The sequence below is a fragment of the Parasteatoda tepidariorum genome, chromosome 8, assembly GCF_043381705.1.
Source record: "Parasteatoda tepidariorum isolate YZ-2023 chromosome 8, CAS_Ptep_4.0, whole genome shotgun sequence".
In the NCBI taxonomy this organism is placed as follows: Eukaryota; Metazoa; Arthropoda; class Arachnida; order Araneae; family Theridiidae; genus Parasteatoda; species Parasteatoda tepidariorum.
In genome coordinates, this window is record NC_092211.1 from 27,886,763 (window position 1) to 27,901,760 (window position 14,998).

A 14,998-nucleotide genomic window follows, 5' to 3' on the forward strand; every position below is an offset into this window, starting at 1 on the left:
AAATTTTTTTACATAATTTGCAATTAGTAACAAATATGTTGACACTGTCATTTAACTAAAATTACGAATTTTGAAATTAATATGATTTTTTAAAAGGCAAGCGAAGCTTAAGTATTCCTTCACTGGTTTGTTTACCCTATATAGCTGTACTTCTACTCAACCAAACATAGAAAGTTATTATCAATATTCCTTACATTTCATTTCACGCAAGTTAGTATGAAAAAAAAATTTACTAATGGTTGTAAACCAAGAGGCAAATAGGGATACCAACAACATGATTACTTTGATTTTATGTAGACTTTTTATTAAAAGGCAGAACAAAACACGGAACATTTTAAGGAGGTATTGTAATAAGTACCATCTTACTTGAATAAAAAATATCTTTGGTTTTCCTGCTAGTGAATCACATTTGTCACCGTCGAATGGAGCAAATAGACTTTCTGTTGGATAGATAGTATCGTTAGCACACAAGTATTCTTCATTATGATTAACTTCTCCATGAGTTAAAACACAGCATACAAAACAGCTTGCTTCTTTGTGGTATTCCTTCTTATCTGAAATAACACGAAACTAATTTATTTCCAAACACGATTAAACATTCTTAGACAAATTTTCTTCAATGGCTATCAGTTATCAAAAAATAGGCCTATTTCAAATAAATAGACATATTATGATTCTTCAGATGATGTTTATTCACACTTTACATTAATGGTTTCCATAGTCCGCATTGAGGTTTTTCCCAGCAGGAATGTTAGGATACATAATAGAATATTTTAGCCATAAAAATATGAAAAGAACCACACAAATTAGAGTTGCCCCATTCTTTAGTTAGGTATTATGTAAGAGAATTGGTAGCAAGAAATTCTTTAACGTAATAGAACGCCATCCAAAAAAGAAAACTCAACCATTTCGATTTGTTTCAACAGGTGATGCCATATAGACTGCAGGGAATTTTTAGGATTTTCTTAATGAGTATATTTCTAAAAACCCAAGCACCAAGAACCAACTCATTTACTTTAGAAAATAATCTTTCAATTGGAATATTGACTTTTTATGACTCTTTGTGAAAAAACGATTTCCCATGATATATTAATAAAAGAATCTATTTTATATGTATATATATATATAGTCGGACCTCTATTTAACGAAGTCGCTAAATCCCGATAATAAGTTCGTTGTATAGAAAATTCGTTAATAGAAAATCACCTTTTGAAACACTTAAACGACACAAAGCAGGTTTTAAATTCATAAACACTAGACATAATTAAAGTAGCAATTAATACACCTTTATTTTGCAAAATAGTATCTACTATTTATTTTATAAATCTTAACCATAAAAGAAATCTGCATGGAACGCAAGAATAGAGCAAAACATAATCCAGTGTTACAGTATCATGCTACATACATCTTCAACTAAAAGAAGCTAAATTTATGCATAAAATTACATTTGCATTTATTTCAAAAGTAATATTATACATGCATTACCATATACGTTCTTAAACTTAATTGCTACTGATAAAATCCGTAAATTTTGTTTGCGTTTTTCGTTTGAAATGCAAACAAAAAGGGAAAGAGATTTCACTGTTTTCTCTAAAAATTAATTGGCTTTAAAAATCAATTTAAGGGCATTTACCCCATGAAATGCTTTAACAAGTTTAAAATGTTCAGAAATATTTTTGGGAAGTAGGGAAAGCGGATCTTAAAGAGAAGTTTGTTAAATAGAAAATTTACTTCCCTATTTGGAAGTTATTTTACGAAGAAATTTCTAAAATGTCTTTGGTTCCTCAAGAAAAATTGCGAAGTTGAGAAACTCACAAAATGGAAGTTCGTTAAATAGAAGTCCGATTATATAAATTTTTCCAAGTTGATCATAATTAATGTTCTCTTTTATAATTTAAAAAAAAAAATTATTTTAGTGTCGGGTGGTAAATCTTCGATTGTCCAAGGTACATATAGTTACCATCATTATATGCAAGACCACATGGATGATAATGGATGGGGATGTGCCTATAGGTCTCTCCAAACTATAATATCATGGTTTAGGCATCAAGGTTATACAGACAGAAATGTACCTACCCATACAGAAATACAAAAGGTAAAATTTACTTATAAAATATTTACTCTACATAATATCTTTATCCATGTTCATTACATTTATTTAGTTTTAATCTATGATTTTAAAGGTATTTACTATATTTTTTTGTGTACAAATTTATTTTAATTTATTAAAAACAGAAATAGAATATGAAGCCATTGTTTGACACTGTTTAGTAAAACTCATGAGGGCTTAAAAAAATCATGTATNGTAAATGTCTTTAAAGTAATGTGCAATAATCAATTGAGTTGTATATTTTAAATTGTTTCTATAACACATTAATATAAATACGAAGTTTAACCCTTTAACTCTCAAACATTAGACAAAATTGTAAAGATTTCATCTCGTTGGAGTTTTAGAATTGAGTACAGTCTGAAAATAGTTTGTAAGATTGAAAATACAATGATCTCACCTACAAATTGAATTAGGAGGTCAAACTTTCTTCGTAGTTAACAGCTAAAGGGTTAAAGCATAAAAATTAAAAACATGAATTAAGCATGAAATAAAATGTTTATTAGTGTTCGTAAATATTTACAAAATCGGTCAATTTCTTTTCACTAACATCTCAATCATTAACTCATTTTTTTCCAGATTTATCAAGAAATACACAAATAATAAATTCTCACATGAAATCGCCAAACTTGCCAAGATATATTTTTACTCTTTTCTTACTATCAATGTTTGATGCAAAAACGAAAGTAGTAAACAATAGTTACTTGAATATTTTATTGACATTCATAACCTGTTTACTTTTGATGGGAAATTGAAAAAACGGAAGTGTATTGAAATTATGGAATTCTGCAAAACATTTCATTTATTGAAAGCTGCAGAATCTTTGAAAAGTAGAGAAATAATTAAATATCTGGAAAAAGGCGAATCGAATCGAAAATCTAAGAATATTCGCGCTAAAAAATTTTTTAAAGATTCAAAACTAAATATCTTACTTCAATATATATATTAGATAGGTAGATAGATACTAGATAGATAGATAGGTAGATATAGTTTCATGTATATCATCATAAATATATAAACTTACTTCAAAATATCGAATGAGAACTCCTATTTTTATTAAAATTTTAGATTCTCCAAAAAAAGTACCTAAGTTTGGCATTACAGGTTTTTGTATTTTGGTTCACAGATGGTGCTGTAATTGCGAAATGAAAAGGGGGTATTGATTGTTTTAAATGAATATATCTTGAGAAATGCATATCAGATATAGGGAAAAAAATAAAAATAAATGTGTTAAATATTTAGAAAAAATCTCTTTAATGCTATTAGCCTCAATCCTCTCCTTACACCTAAAGGTGTAGGCCCATATACTATTAACTCTAGAAAATACATTAGCTTCTTGACATGATAAAATTCAAGAATTTTACCTAAATCGTATTTTTAATTGCTTTAGCTTTTCAGCGAATATAATTAATTTAATGCCTTGTTAGCCAACAATGGGATTTTGTACGAATTATACTCATTTCAATAAATTAAGGATAATTTTAAATCACAGGTAAATTGAACCTTGAAGTAAAAATTTTACCTGCAGAATTATCTTACAGAATAACATGCAAATTACAGTACGTCACAATGACGAGAGTGTAATAAAGGGGTATACAAAAAATGGCGACTTAGAAGGAAGATTGGTTTACAAGCGTTCTGTAAGCCGCTCAGTGCCATAACCAAATACTTATGACACAGTCGATGATTTTTTAAGTGGTTGTCCAAAGTGCAATCTTTAGACTTTGACAACGATTCCGAGATGATTGAAATGTCAACAGACGTTACAGTACAGGTCATCCCCTAGTTACAACACCGTATTAAGACTTGTATTTGGAAGTAACTGTCAAGAGAAGCAGGTGGGCAGCATCCAAGACTGCACAACGTTCGATTTGTCTCGTCAGCTATCTGCAACTACGAGCACCACAGTTTCAAGACAAACCGTGTACAGAAGCTTAGAAACTATTGGTCTAATTAAGCGCAGGACTGTCAGAATTATTCTACTGACTCTTATCAACTTAATGTCGTCAGCGATTAGCCTGGAGTAGAGAATACAATGTGGTCATCATCATGGTTAGCTTGTGTGCTGTTTTCCGATGAGTCCAGGTTTAGTTTCTAGTCTGATTCACGTCATGTGGACAACGTCATAGGTACTCGTTACCACAAAACAACATCATTGAACGTTGCGGGGGTGCAAGATTAATCGTTTGGTGTGGATCGTATGGTATGCTCATATCGGAAACATCACAAGCCAATTTTATCGAGACATCATTCTTGAACAACAGGTATGTTTATTTAGAGGTGCCTTGAGCACAGAAGTTATGCTTATGGGTGACAACGCCTGTCCTCACCAAACATCTTAAGCGAATGCCTTTATTCTGAGGATTTCAAAAATATGAAATGGCCAACATTCTCACCTGACTCTAATCAGATAGTATGTGTGGGACATGCTTGGTCGACGAGTTGCAGACAGTCAACTTCCTCCTACATGTGTACCGGAACTTCGGAGAGTATTGCTTGCTAAGTGGGGTAATCTTCCCCAAGTTAAGCTCAATAATTTGATACTCAGCGTGCTTAGGATTTGTATGGACTGTATTTCATCGCATGAGAGGCATACAATGTATTAACCATCACACAAAACATGTAATATTTAGCTTTTGTAAAAGATATTTTTTTATTATTGCTCCAGGGAGCAAGATCATAGTCTTTATGAATAGAAACATACATACATTATCTTTTTTGTTCTTTATCTTTTGCTTAATAAATGGACATTATGAATGAGTCACGTTTGTTTTGATTCAGAACCTTTATTTGACGCACGGTACATTATCCTTAATTTATGGACAAGAGCGCAGCTTAACTCTCATCATTGTTAACTGTATCACTAATTTATGTGTCAACTCTTAAGCGGAACTAGTTTGAGATACTGGTTTCATTCAATTCTGAATCTATTCTTTAACCTAATTTTTTTACAAAATAGGTACAAGACTTTCTAATAAAATTGAACAATTCAGATTTAGGTTTTTTATTTTAAAATATTTAATACTCTTATGCTTAATGCATTTCATAATTTTCATTTTAAAATACATACCATATGATTGAAGATAAAGCATTTTCCTATTATTTTGTCTGAATTCTGCATTGAATAAACTTCATCATCATAAGCTCCTGATAAAATACTTTTAGAACTTTTTGCTTTAATTTCAGTCTTTGATGTCCTTTTTAATTCTCTGAAAAACAAATGTTATTTTATGAATATTTTTTTTAGCTAACTGAAAAGGTGAGTATAACAAGTTATAGTTTTATTTATTTTTCAATAATCTTAAAATTTTTAAACTAAATGAGGGGTGGCAAGAAAAAACATGATATAATTTTATTAAGCTTCAGCAATCATTAGGGAGATTTCGCAATTTTACATATCTTTTTGTATGTTTCCGCAGATAAGATTTGAAGTAATTCCCATACGCACCTATAGTTTCCTTTTGACAACCAGCATGAACGAAAAAAAAAAGATTTTGTAGACACTCGTGAGTTAAAATCACCAACGTAACGAAAAACAAGAAATCACCGAATGAACGGTACTTTACTATGATTTTATTATACGAATGGGAATATTACGAACTAATTATTTCTAAAGCTGAACGATTTTATGACAAGTTCGTTTAATTACTTGGGAGAATTCTGCAACGTTATTCCACTAACCTCACTAACATAATCTAATATATATAATTCTCTTACGTGGCTCCCAAATTTTGACTGTATTTCTTTTCCGCCGGTGGCAACGTTTGCTTTGTTTTGTTTACGTTACTATTTCTCTTACACGGCGAATCGGCCAATGATTGCCGCTAAAAATGTCACGTGCCAAATCTAGCTGAGGTGGCTCAACATATAGCGCTTTTAAAAACGGAAACTGAAATAACCAGAGAGCATCAGCTGCGGCAATCTCATACTATTAAGCTAGGCAGAAGTGAGTAGTCTTTGTCGAAAGCCCTTTTTTTCACGAATTTATATATTACGAATTTATTTGACGATTTTTGATTTATATTACGAATTATACTATAGCACGTTTCTAATAGGTATAACGAATTACATGTCATTTATTTGAATTCAAATTTATTTTAATGACTTAGTATTTACTAAAAAGATGTAATTTTTAAAAAAAAAAAAGTTTTTATATGGATTTGAATGACTGTTTTCAATTCTTAGAATTCTGTGCATTTCCAATGTACCTAAGTTAGAAGCGAGCTTGGTTTGCGAAGCAAACCATATAAGATTGCGTAGCAATTTTCAGGGTTTGGCGAGCGTCAGCAAGCAGGTGGCGCAGCCCACTAGTATAATTTTATTACCCTTCGGTGTAATATATTTTACTGAATATTAAGAAGTATACAAACTGGCTGATAATGATCTAATCCAAAAATATTAATTGCATAATTTTACAGACTGTGTTGTTGACTATATTCATTTGTATTGTGTAAACATCCTTTTTAACCTAATATTTATACTCTGCATTCTATATCATCATGTTTTTATATTCTATATCCTGAATCTGACTTACCTTTTTCGTTACTATGTTTAAACTCCTTGAAGATAACGTGAACGTTACTGGAGGCTTAGATCGGTGTGTAAATAGAATAAGATAAATATGTGTAAATATAGAATATTCTATTCGGGAAGACAGTTATATTCTTGATAAATGTTTGTTAACAAGAACTTCTGTCAAAAGTGAAGGAAATGTATATATTAGGAATCGCAAATTAAAATTTAAGAGAAAAAAACTCCAACGAAATCTCAAAGTCACTACTGAGGAAATCGGGAATAAAATTATCATTACTTGATTGATTAATAAAATTGTCAATGCCTGATTGATGGAAATAAAATTATCAATACCTGATTGATTTTCGAGGGAAATAAATCGGAGTGAAATGGTAGTTATTGGCATATACTCCTACCTCTGCATTGATAATTCCATAAATGTCAATAACTTCATTGTTTCTTATTTTCCGCTTTAGGAATAATTTTTTGCTATTGTGCTTACTTTATTTATTTCATTTTTTATTCTGAAAATATATATTTAAGTGCAGTGATTATGGAACACCCTGATAAAACAGATTTTTATTTTTTCATGCATATTTTTTCCCATTATACAGTTACTAAAATATCAAAAAAATTACAAATATCCATTACGTCTGTATCTTTATAGTTTTACTTTATACCCTATAAATAAATAAACATGAATCACAATTGTAAAAGATTATTAAAATCACTATATATCGACAAAAACTTTAAATTAAGGGAATATATGAACAAATATTTTTATAGATACTCTTTTTCTCTGCACCCAAAACCTACGTCTTCTTCGTCTCCGCCTTGCATATTTCCTACAAATTCGTTCAAACAATATCATTTCAGATTATCATAATAATAAGTGCAACAAAAATATATAAATAATAATATTATAAATTATAATATTGTAAATAATAATATTATAAATTATAATATTATAAATCATAATATTATAAATTATAATAAAATAATGATAATAATACGAAATGCATTGCATTTTTACAATTGTTTACAAAAATAAATTTCCACCTAGATTAGCGTTGCCGAGGCTGACAACAATAAGCGGCATTCAATTTATTTTTATCGGCTGTTGCGGTCTTTGCTATTTGCTTTATTTGAAAAATTGTTTAATCTTTCAGAAAAAAAATCATTTACGCTTCTAACTGCTTTAAGTCTTTCAATAATACTACTTTTGGTCGAGATAGCCTGGTTGGTAGGGCACTGGACCCATGTCCAAGAGGTCGTGAGTTCGATTCTCGCCGGCTGAAGACTCCGAATGTAGTAAATGGTGACTGATGCACGTCAAATCTGTGGAGTCGCGAACTCCTCCATGTTCTCATAATAAATCAATACCTCTGGGGGTACTGATCACGGAGTTTCTTTGTCTTCTGGATTGGTTCAAAATTACAAGGCCTCGGAGTTGAACATTAGTAGTCGTAAGCCGAAAATTGGGTCAGCTGTTCAACGACGAATATAAAAAAAATAATAATAATAGTACTTTTTAAAAAAAATTTATTACTTTAGCAGCACCTTGCTCCTCAAGTCTTAGAGTCATGTGCTTGTGTCATAAGACTTCTTTACTGATTTTTTTAAATTTTAATGAATATTGTAATTTTAATGAATATTGTAATGAATATTGTATTATGTAAAATATGTAATTAGTTTACATTTTAGAATGCAACTGAACTATTCATTCCTATACTAAAGCTTAGTTGACTTTCGGGTTACTAGAGATTGGATCTCAGTGATCTACGTCATCATTAGTCTCTCTTTACGGGTAAGCATTTTATTTCTTGTTTTTATAGATTCTTATGATATAACTATTCTTGCAATATAATTATGAATAAAGGCAATGGCTAAAATATCTGATAATAAATATTTGGTAATTGAAATTGTAATTATTGTTATACCATTTATAAATTAACAAAATTTCATTTTCATTATGTCTTGTAAAATGCATATAAAATGGCAAATATTAAATTTTTTTCAAAAACCAATTAGCGCCTAAGGGGTCGGTCACACGTGCTCAGCATCAATCTGATAAAATTATTTTTTTAAGGTTTCAGAATTTAAAAATTTGAAAACTAATAACTTAGAAATATGAAAAATTAAAGCTAATTAAGGATTTTTATGGTATTGATTTTTGAAAAAATGACTTGAGGCATTTTAACAATTATGTCTCTTTTCTAGATATAGCACTTAGGTAAAATCCATCGTTAGCTACGCTTTTACGCAACTGCACGCTCGTCTCTCCCTAACCATGAAAGTCAGAATTATAGTTTTTAACAATTATGCCTCTTCTCTGGATATGGCATTCACCCTCGAGCCATCCTTAACTAAGCGGCTAAGCATCTGCACTCACTTCCCTCATTGGCCATCAGAGCCGTAATTTAGTTTACAATTATTCATCTTTTCTAGACATGGTATTCAGCCTAAATCCACCATTAGTTAGCGTTTACACCACTACACGAACTTCCTTCAATGACCATGAAAGCCAGAATTAAAATAGTAAACAATTACACTTCTTCTCTCGCTATAATAGTATTTAGGCCAAATTCACCTTTAGTTACGCCTTTACGCCACTACACACAAGTCTCCCTCTGACCACGAAAACCAGAATCATTATAGTTATCAATTTTATGCCTCTTCTCTGAATACAGCATTCACTTTAAAAATCACCTTTAGCAACACGGCTACGTCGCTGCGCACACTTCTCCCACTGACCACATGAGAACAAAATCATAGTAATCGAACATTATTATTTTAAAAAAAGAAAAATGCAGTACTCACCTTAATTCACAATGAAAACGCTGATTTCAAATTGACAAAACACGATTTAAAAAATGACACGATTTGCTGTACCACACCTGAAAAATATAATCAAGCATGTTATCTGAGGTAAATTACATTTTAAAAACAATCCATTTTAGTGACTTGCGACTTCATCTTTATATTGCATTGTTTTATATTTTAACTTAATTTATTTGCATTTTATTTAATTATTTAAAGGATAAAAAAAATAATACTGTAGTCACCTCAATCTGTAAAGAAGCACACGTAGAAATCTATGTAAAATTAACACCTGAGAAATTTAATCGAGCTTGTTGGTACGATGAACTACATTTTAGTTTCACTTTCAGTTTCAGACAATCTACAAACCTGATCATACTTCAACATGAATAATCACTACTTTTTTTTCGAAATTTACTGGAATCTTTTGCAACATTCGATAATAAAAAAATTATAAAGAAAACAATATGAAAGATATGCTGTATTAGTCACTCAAAAAGAAAAATTGCGCTAATCAGTCAAAAAAAATCGATAAAATGTGAAATTGATAATGAACGTTTCGTTTATTTTTATTTTTTAAAGCAGCCTAATTTTTTATAACCCTAATTTTAAGATTTTTGTTTATTTTTTCCCTACAATGTTTTTTAATTTAGGATATTTTGAATCTTACATTGTTAGACACAAAAAAAGAGATCTCTCATGACAAAAATAAATAAATAAAGAGACAGAAATTATAAAAAAATTAATAAATAAAATAAAAAATAAAAAAACCTGAAACGCTTATTTAGATCGAGATTCACACTTCTTGAAATAGCTGCTTAGAATAAATCTAAAACGTTAACAGAAGTAGCATAACTGTTTTTTTTTTTTTTTCGAATTAATGAAAGTGATACAAGAAATTCCCCTTTACTACTTTGTAATTACAGTTTAAAAGTCTATGTTTGTATTTTATATCTACATTAATTTATTTTTAATTATTTCAAACTAAACAGATATGATATATCATATAACGGTCGCAACGTAAACATATGATGTAACGGTCGCTTCCCAATCTGTAGATTGCGACGCAAATGTGTCACAAAATATTTCGAATAAGTCGCCAAAGATACAAAGCCTTCTGAACATAGAAATGAAGTCGATAATATTTTACTGAAATTATTTACTAATTAAATCATTAATGCTGGTCTTATTGGAAAATACACATGTCGTTATTTGTTTATTTTTCATGCGAAAGAGGAATCTGTTGGTTCAGTTTATCAATCCTATTTCGATAGATGTAAATGTTTTCTTTTAGTATTGACAGTGATAACAGATTATTTAATAGATGTCAATGAATATTTACAAAATAATAATTTAGAAATAGAGCCTAAGTGTTTGGTGATCGAGATTCAAATCCAAAGTATGTCTGACGGCATAGGCGTCGCAGAGGTCCAATTTTTGAGGGTCCCGAAATTAAAATGCACAGTCACAATAGCTTTCTAAATTTCACAAATAAGAAGGGGGAAAAACCATATGGATGGGTGGTCTAATGTAAACAATAACAAGCGTCCTTAAACCGGAAGAAATTTAGAAAATTTCCGGTGTATCCCTCCGCTTATGTTATGACTACGAGGCGATGTGTGAACAAGCCTAATATTCTATGCAGTTTTGTTATTGTAATTTGGGTTCAAATCTAAACATAATTGTACCATTCATAAGAGCTTTCAGAAATGTATTGATTCTCAGAGGTAATAAGGCCAAAAAAAATTTTGGAAAGTTAATATCTCATTGTGAATAATTCTTAAGGTTTGCCATGTTTTGTATTTTATCCCTTATTTGGCTACATTTTAATAAAATATCGCCAAAAAATATTTTTAAGATAGCCTAATTAGAAAATATTCTAATGTTTATAGTATTAATATGATAATGCTGAGGTTTAAAGGTTGAAGGAAAGAACTCGGAACATGTGAAATACTGCAAAAGATATGATGCAATAATATGATGNAGAAAAATTGCGCTAATCAGTCAAAAAAAATCGATAAAATGTGAAATTGATAATGAACGTTTCGTTTATTTTTATTTTTTAAAGCAGCCTAATTTTTTATCGTCATATATATCAGCTAAATCTTTGCAAAAAGATTAATTATTCTCTCATTTTTTTACTTTGATAAATTTTAATCGATGACTATTCAAAAATCATTCTTTATTTGTCGGAAATATTGAGGGAGACTTTTAGAGATTTTTAATTATTGAGGAGGAGATAAACCCACTACCGTCCCCCCTTCGCCAACGACTCCTGTGTCTGATGGGTTAGTTCATCATGTTCTCTCCAACCAGACTGACCACTCTTGACTTGTTCTGTCATGAACTATCACCTATTATACTGCGTGCTTAGTTGTTAGCTATGGTGGCTTCAGGGCCAGATTAAGCGTACGCTAGGCCCTAAACTAAAACTCAGTGGCGCGACAGCCCTAGAGGGCCGAGGCCTACTATGCCCATCTCAGTTTTCTTGACCTTGGGCTCTGGGGTGCAAAAGCAGATGCTCCGGTCAGGTGATCAGCCGAACGCGGAACCCCCAGTGTTTAGTTCCCAAGCATGCTTGGTATTCATTTATCGACCCACTGAAGGGATGAAAGGCTGAGTCAACTTTGCCCGGCCCGAGGATCGAACCAGGGACCTGTAGCACGCTCAGCCACCGGGCGTCATACGCTAGGCCCTAGGTCATTCGAATTTTTGGAGCCCTTAGATTAAATTTTTTTTCTCGTATATTTTATATTTATTCAAATATAAAAGTATTTATGTATCATTTCATCTAAGAAAGCATATTTAAAATTAAAATAGATAATAATAAATTAAATTTTACTTTATTTTGTTAAATTAGAACTAAAAAATAATCATAACATTTTGAAAAAATTTTAAATTTATTAACGCTTTACAAAATCAACGAAACTATAAAATTGGTATTCAAAAATCCTTTTTTCTGCTCTTCCGATCAATAAACTCATCTATAATGTTATCAAATTTAATTTCACGGAGAACATCTTAATTTTTTAAAATGTGTTTTAAAAAAAATCCATTTTAAAGGGGCCGTAATCTTTGGGGGCCCCAGGCCATGCCTAGTCTGGCCTAATGGGTAATCCAGCACTGGGCGGCCTAAAATATTTCTAAGGGCAATCAGCTGACCTCCAGCACTCAGTTGATGCCAACGCTAGTGTTGAATACGAAGTGTTGCCATAGATAAAGAGTTCTACTATAGGGTAAACCAACCAGTGAAAGAATACTACCCAGTGAAGGAACATTTCATATATATTGATTAATAAGAATTTGAAAGTTTTTCTTTAGATTGATTGGTAGTAATAGCTTACTGCCAAACAATAGGAAGTCATCTAGCAATGTTTTAGATTACCTGGTCAAATAGACTTCTCTGGGAAAAAAATTTGAATTCGTTATTATCTCTGTAACACCTTGCTTCTTTGAAAAAATTATAAGGTGAGTGTTTGTATTTATATGTTTGAAGTGGAATTAATCGCATGTAATAGTTTTATTTTTCTCACTGTGAAAAAGAGAATTCAAATACAGTTTTTGAATTTACGTTTTATTTTTTTTAAGCATCTTAGCATAACAAAGTACTGAGATAAGGGGGTGTTTATTCACTGGATCACNTGTAATAGTTTTATTTTTCTCACTGTGAAAAAGAGAATTCAAAATACAGTTATTGAAGTTACGTTTTATTTTTTTAAGCATCTTAGCATAACAAAGTACTAAGATAAGGGGGTGTTTATTCATTGGATCACCAAACGATGAAAAGCCAGTGAAGGAACAAGTGTTCCTTTGCTGGTTTTTTTTCTAAGTTAATGAAAATAAAAGATAAACTTTAATTTTCTTGTACCTTTAGTGATGTTTGGAATCAAAAGTATGTTAAAAATACGAAAAACAACTTCTAACCAGTGAGGAAACAGGCATGTTCCTTTACTGCAGATTTCTCAGTGAATGAACAGTACAGTATGTGTTAATATGTTGACACTTTAATTTTCAATTCATGATTACAAAAAAAAGTTAACATTTTCCAAGTATTTATATGTTATAATTTCAGGAATAGGCTTATTTTTAAATATTTGAATGGCTTATAAATTCATAAAGAGCATTAAGAAATAACCAAAATGAAGTGTTTCTTTACTGGGTGTTCATTCACTGGTAAGAGCTGTTCCTTCACTTGGTCTTCTTACTACTTGTTATTTGAACCTCCAAAACTTGGAAACAATATTATGTAAGTTGAAGTTCTCTACAATTTTTTACATAATTTGCAATTAGTAACAAATTTGCTGACACTGTCATAAAATTATGAATTTCGAAATTAATATGATTTTTTAAAACGTTAGCGAAGCTTAAGTGTTCCTTCACTGGTTAGTTTACCCTACATCATCTGTAGTAAAATTTGATCTCCAAAATAATAATAGCCTTTTTTTATTAATAATAACCGAATAAAATTGGATAATAACAAAGGGAGTAATGTGTGCGATATTGTCGGTTTTTAACTTGTTCTGTATTCCCTTCACTTTTTTTTTCTTTCCTCCAAGCCCTGAGCATGTACCTAGGTTATGAAAACCCTTAACCATATAGCCCAGGACTTGGCCGCTGGTCCAGCTCCACTCCAGCCTAAATAACATAATATTTAAAAAAAATTGTATTCCCTACTGTTTGGTGATNGTTATGAAAACCCTTAACCATATAGCCCAGGACTTGGCCGCTGGTCCAGCTCCACTCCAGCCTAAATAACATAATATTTAAAAAAAAATTGTATTCCCTACACTGATGTTTTCTAAGGTAAGAGGCCATTGCTTGGCATTCCGACCTACATTTGCCCTTGAGTTACCATTAAGGTTAACCCTTTTAAAGGCCGTGGTAAGTATACTTACCACCACGTTTTACCACTTTTAATTTAGGTTTCCATTTTTCAATAACTTCAGCTTTCTTGAAATGAGTTTGAATAAAATTGGTAACTATTTGTCACTTTTAAAAAACGTATAAAAGCTATAAAATACATAATGCCTACTGAAGTTTGTAGCATTTAAGGAATTTATTTTATAAATAAAGAAAAATAAAAGTCAGTAAGTTCCTAATAGGTCATGTTATATATATTTACCACCAAACTAAATGAGTTTTTTTTTTATATATCAATTACTGTTCTTAAAACAATTTCAATTCCAAAAATACTTTAATTTACCTTTACTAGAAATAAAAGGCCAGTTAAAGGGTTAACGGTGCCAAAACTCTTAGCTGCCATATTCACTCGGGTAGACTTTCTAAAATGTATAGTGCTCAAAATAAAATAAGATATCATCTTAAATAACTTTTCTTCATATGATCGAATTTTCGCAAACTGAGCACCAATTATATTGATTTAAAGAAATGGCGTCAAATATGCTAATTAATGAGTGTTAACTTTTAATAAAGGTACAGAATCAGACCTCAAAACATATTTTCTTTAAATATACACACTTTTTTTTTTGCAATCAGCTAGTATTTATGTATTGATGCATATTAATCTATATCAATATATTAATGTAATAAAATTATTGA

The 14,998-nt window shown here is 30.6% G+C and overlaps 1 long non-coding RNA gene across 1 annotated transcript; it reads right to left on the reverse strand.

Annotated features, from left to right (window-relative positions):
- Positions 1-4,882: 4,882 nt before the first annotated feature.
- Positions 4,883-9,842, reverse strand: LOC110283127 (uncharacterized). Its single transcript, XR_006224988.2, has 4 exons — positions 9,685-9,842; positions 9,440-9,516; positions 7,410-7,464; positions 4,883-5,316 (listed from the first exon to the last, which is right to left on the reverse strand). It is a non-coding gene; the product is annotated as an uncharacterized lncRNA (long non-coding RNA).
- Positions 9,843-14,998: the final 5,156 nt, after the last annotated feature.